This window comes from Saccoglossus kowalevskii, chromosome 19, assembly GCF_978046115.1.
Source record: "Saccoglossus kowalevskii chromosome 19, keSacKowa6.1, whole genome shotgun sequence".
NCBI classification, from domain to species: domain Eukaryota; kingdom Metazoa; phylum Hemichordata; class Enteropneusta; family Harrimaniidae; genus Saccoglossus; species Saccoglossus kowalevskii.
The window spans coordinates 14,970,378-14,976,444 of NC_140659.1; the positions used below are offsets into that span (position 1 = coordinate 14,970,378).

Consider the following 6,067-nt stretch of genomic DNA (forward strand, 5'->3'; position numbering starts at 1 on the left):
GGACTCATCATTAGTTTTAATCACAGCCACGGGTCGGTCATCTTTGCATGGATTTGGGTTAAAATCCGACACCACTGCACCCGTCAGTGTATCAACATTTTTTCCACCAGCTTGGCTTTGGAAATGATTCCGCAATAGACCCCAAATCTTCTTCTGTGCTAATCCAGTCATTAGGGATGGGTCTGCAGCTGGCACATTATGGCTGATTGTCCGACCTATAGCTCTCATCATTCCATCATTTCTATCCATTTGTTTCAAGGTGGTACGTTGTGTACCTGTTATATCTACAACAGGTATATTATGTTTCTGCTGTGACCTTCTCTGCACCGAACTCCTATTGAGATGTTGTAGTTGAAACACGTCAAACATTGGAGTGGGTAGCAGTGGTTTCTTGACGCATTTTGCTGACTTTCCTCGCACGTTTGCTTTATCACCATCCTTTGTAGCATTCATCTCAAGTTCACTGCATTTAACAAGTTCATCGTTAGAGTTCAGTTCATAATGATCCAAAGTACCTGCAAATATATGAATAACAAGTCATGAATGACATAGCCTTTCACTAGTTATCATTCTAAAGTTGCATGGACATAAATTGGCAAACGTGATTTCTATGGCATTTTCAAGTTTATAGCACTCTCCATCCAGGTCAGCATTATTCTCAGCAAGAAAACCAGATAGCACCAAACAAGTACAACAGGTAAAATGACAAAGAAGTGTACAAATCAGATCTGCAAATATGTAGTCAGTGTTGTGTCTGTTTGGATAAACTAGTTTGTGGCCCTGGATTAGTTTCAATATCTCTAATAAAGACAAAAGTACTTCTCATACGACAGTGATACAAATAAAGTGCAAAAATCCAAGTTTTTATTATCATACATTAATATTAACAAATCGAGTGAAATTTTATGTACAGAGAAACACATATTTATGCTTTGGTTGACAGCAAAAAAAAAAGAGCACCTGCGAAACTTTATACAATTGTCAGATACACAGCGAATAGTATCGGTATGTTTTTGTAATACATGCATTTCCAGTGGCTTTGCTTTCTGAGAAAAAAAATCTGGCTCTGCACCTGCAAAAAAAAAAACACAAAAAAACATTTAGTCCAAAGTAAGCAGAGGTTGTAGCATATGTTCTTTCATTGGCTATTACATTTAATTAAAAAAGATATTTGAGTCTTTATAGTACGAAAAAATATTACTTAATAAATTTATAGCAGCCAGAAAGAAATTGTCGTTCACACTGTACTATTTTAAACATGTTCTACCAGTCTGTTTCCACTCTACAAAGTTGTCAAATTAATATTCACGGGATTCTGCAAAAATTTAATATTAAGAATGTGCAAAAAGCCAATGTACTTATGTTTTCAATGTCATTAAAATCTGACCAGGGATATGCCGAAAATTTCACTTGAGCTGTAATTAAATTAAGCTAATGGGAGGCGAAGAACCAATCACAAGACTGGTTACGAACCAATTGAGCAAGGCTAACCTGGATGTGGTTCGTAACCAGTCTTATGATTGGTTGTTTACAAATGCTGAACAGGCCACGCCTCTAAACTGTGCCGTGCGTTCGGGCAAACCGTTAATTATTCGCAAATGGGGGCAATTTGTGTAGTTTTCTTGATTTACTCTGCAGATATAGGTAAAATATAGGTAAGGCTTTGACAAAATTTGAATGAGCAACTAATAATCTTCAACCTGGTATTTTTTATGGATTTTATTTTTCATTCTGTTCGTCTGTTTGTTCCAGTTTACAAAATATGAGCTGGCTGGAGTCTTCATCCCTTGTCTATTTCTTACACTTGATACCAGCCGATAACCCCCCCCCCCCGCTCATAGAGAGTGCGTATAGTTGACCATAGTTCCTGGGCTCCCTGTGGTTCTTACAACAGTAGCAAGACTGTTTTTCTGGCAAAGTGTGATATTGTGCGATCACTAGTTTCTCACTAAAGTCAGGACACAAAAGGATAAATCAAAGTTCATAATAAATACCATAAGCACAGTTTCTTACCTTTGAGATAGAATTTAATCTATATAAGCCTTGTGCAAAAAAAGATACAGTCCTGGAATACAATATCCTCAGACGAAAACGACGCCGATTTCCTTAGCGGTTAGACTGGTGCATGCGCAATACGTTAGCCAGTTCGCTTGCAAGATGTCGTTAAAACTCGGATTTTTCCGGCAAATTTTGTTATTTTTACTAGTAAAATGGAAAACTTGGAAAAACATTGGACAGGTCATATCAAAGTTAAGAGAGGTAAAAGGCAGACGAACGGACGGACGGAAGCCAATCGGGCCAGTATAAGCCTTCGGCAGACTTCGTCTGCGAACTCGGTCACGAGGTCACGACTCGGTTAGCCTTGCTCAACTGGTTCGTAACCAGTCTTGTGATTGGTTGTTGACAAATGCTGAACAGGGCACGCCTCCAACTGTGCCGTGCGTTCGGGCAAACCGTTAGGAATTCCTAAATGGAGTAAATGTGTGTAGTTTTCTTGATTTATTCTGCAGATATCGGTAAAATGTAGGTAAGGCTTTGGCGAAATTCAAAGGAGCAACTAATATTCTTCAACCTGGTATTTTTTTTAGATTTTATTTTTTATTTTTTTCGTCTGTTTTTTCGAGTTTAAAAAATGTGAGCTGGCTGGAGCCTTCATCCCTTGTCTATTTCTTACACTAGATACCAGCCGATACCCCCCCCCCCCACCCGCTCATAGAGACTGCGTATTACCGTTGATTATAGTTCCTGGGCTCCCTGTGATTATACCGACGTTATAATTAGCGACCGAGAATAACACGGCTTTTCGGTAAGTTTATCATTGTCAAATGCAACGAAAGTCATATTTATGTTAATATTGTGGCTCGAATGGTTCGAGTTTAGATCGTTATTTTGCGTAGTTATTCTGGGAGTGACGATCTGTTTCCACCGGTTCGACAGAACACCGGTGTCTTTTTCCAGTCGCTTGCCCTGGAGACAGGTGATGTTTTGTTGACGATCGGGCCAAAATCGTCTACGGTATTGAAGCCGTAGCTGTAAATATTCATCAAATTGTATCAACATTTTGTACATTATACAATAACTCTTTATTAATGTAATTGAGCTGATTTGGACTGGAATAAAATATTTTTTATTTGGAACACATCGCAATTGATCAGGAAATATTTGTTTGCTCCAATTTTCTGCGTCGATGCCGTGGGCTGGTGACCGTTATACAATTTAAAATCAGTTTGCATTGTTTACTATAGCTGTTAACAGTGTTCTAATCATTACGATTTACTCATTTTTTTGCTTCCATTCTAGATAATTATGCTCAGTGTTTGATGTAAAATTGAAGCGATGACTGACTGAATGAACGAACCTTGGCTGGCGAAGATGTATCTGGAAGTGTACACATTTGTTGGAAGAGAAAAAAATATTCAATGTAATGACAAAAATTGTAAAATTTCTTCTGTAAATAAAAATGTACTAGCAATTTTCTATTAATGGTTTATTCAAGTGGGCAAAATATAATGTACAGAAAGCTTGCCCGTATACACTGAAAAGTAAGCAACTGACAGCCTGTATAAAAGGGGGGCTGTGATTGGCTGTTACTTACGCGAGATTTGAACGGGACTTACATAGGCGTCGGATCAGATGTAGGTAGGGCGGAATTAAAAAAAATCTCAAAATCAAAGTAAAATAATAAAATAAAAAGGCATTAATAACAAATATAATAAAAAATAAAATTAAAATAAGTTTATGGCCAAAATAATTAAAGCCCGTACACTACATCAGATTTTAATCAGATTGATAAACGTGAAGCTAACGTCGGTTTATAACTAATACGAAGTTCGCAAACACCATTCAGTCTTTAGAAGTCACTTTAATAGTTAATTACTAGGACCACAGTCACTCTCCTAGTAGAGTGACTGTGCTAGGACGTATTCTGCTGTTACATTTATTACTTCCAACCATTTTGCGATAGCATTTTCTAGAATGAAGCGTTTCCTGTAAATGCTGAAAAGCGAAATAATGAAATAACGAAATGGTAAATATTTACCTAAAGTACAGTGTGTTGACCTTAATAATATACTTCATAATGCAAAACACTAGTCACGGTGAGTTATTTAAATATACGACTCCTAATCGAAAAATATGACCACAGTCCAGAATTTCAGACGGATATTAAGCAATGTAAGAGCATATCAGAAGCATTTACTCTAAAATATAAAAAAGAACTGCAGTCAAAAGTCAAGAATGCCAGCAAATAAAGAACTCTGTCCCACAATCCTTTGTGCGCGTTATTACGGACACGCGCAAAAAACTGTACCACGCTTGTCAAATCTGGGTCAAATCAGAGGTACATTACTTGGGGTTTGTTAGTACGGTGACATGACACCAAGATCCCGTCACAATCTCGCTCTCGCATAAGCGTTCCAACTCAGAAAAATGCGAATGCGCACTTGCCCGAGGTAACTAGGATACTGGGATGTCCAGGTGGATCAAAATAGCTGCTCACGATATGACGGATTACGAGAACTATATTTTTTGTACATTTTCGATGTATTACATTTTTCACTATGATAGTGACAAGAAAAGTTTTATTTTTTCATTACAAACCTTGAACATTGATATGTGTCATGTCAGAAGGTCGTAGCCTCAGTCTCGCTATCTACGAGAAGAGACTTGAATGGGATCTTGACATGATGTCACCATACAGTACTATGCGAGTTACAAACCCCAAGTAAAGTACCTCTGGTCAAATATACAGTAGGCTACTATCTTGCCACAGATTGTTTAGTAGTGGAGTGTTCGGTGCCCATTGAATTAGCCCGTGATTCATATTTTATGTGTATTAATTTATTCATCAATTTTCGTGACTGACAGTACTGCCCAAATTTTAGTCAAAACAAACGCAACTGGTGAAACGGAAGAGCATCGCCAGGCGATAGTAGACTGTCGACAGTCCCTCTGGCCTTACGTGTGTGTGTTTTTTATTAATATTAATATTAATCAAACGCCGTAGGCGTTTGCGAAATGCCGAAGGCATTTCAAGCGAGGCCTCGCTTGAAATGCCTTCGGCATTTCGCAAACGCCTACGGCGTTTGATTAATATTAATAATAAAAAAAAAACACACACACACGTAAGGCCAGAGGGACTGTCGACAGTCTAGGCGATAGACGCGGGGCTCTTTGGCAACGACCGCATAGCGGTCAAAATACGCGTTCTATTTTTACGTGTTAAATTTGGCTCTTCCGTTTCGCCCCCTCCGGAATGTTCTACTTTCGCAGCCTAATCGCAGGTTTTTCGAAAAACGTCGAAAAAACACAAGAATTAGTAGAAATGTTCCTGTTTTGGGCGGATTATTGATAGAGAATAATGTCTTTACTACAAAAATGCTGAAAAACCGTGAGTTGTTGCCTTAGTTATTTTTTTATTGGCGAAAAACTGCGAACTCTGCAAATTTGGTTGCACAACTTCCCTTTATCATATACACCCAGCGACACCGATGCCAGCTGACTGTGTAGAAAACTGGTAGGAGGTAATACATTTGGGGCGAAAGTATTCAAAAATCAGTTTTTGGATGTTGCAATGGCAGTGGTGGGCCAGGATTTTTTTTCCAATTAGTGACGGCACGACCTACCTGTGAAGTATGAACAAAATCAGCCGAGCCGTTGCTGATGAAAAGTTACCCCAACTTTGGGGTCAAATTTCTCGGTAATGAAAACAGATATCAAAAATTCAAATAGTAACTTTGTGCCCACACTCAAGCTGAGTAGAATGAGCTATGTCTGAAGTGTTTTATCCCAAATTTGTAGGAGGAGATACATTTGGCGCGAAGCTATCCAAAAATCAGATTTTTCCTAATAACTAGGATGAAGGTGTGACCTACCTGCCAAGTTTGAACGAAATCGGCCAAGCCAAAAAAATCACAGAAGAAATCATTCGTGAAAACACTGGAAATGTACACACACACAAAACGACAAAAGTGATTATAAGGGCAATCCTAGCGGAGCGGATCGCCAACAAAAGTGATTATAAAGGCAATCCTAGCGGAGCGGGTCGCCAAAAGTTCGAACATTTTTA

At 38.5% G+C, this 6,067-nt stretch overlaps 1 long non-coding RNA gene across 1 annotated transcript; it reads left to right on the top strand.

Moving 5' to 3' along the window:
• The first annotated feature begins 2,731 nt into the window (after positions 1-2,731).
• LOC146730313 (uncharacterized) lies at positions 2,732-3,572 on the top strand. Its single transcript, XR_014927431.1, has 2 exons — positions 2,732-2,806; positions 3,301-3,572. It is a non-coding gene; the product is annotated as an uncharacterized LOC146730313 (long non-coding RNA).
• Positions 3,573-6,067: the final 2,495 nt, after the last annotated feature.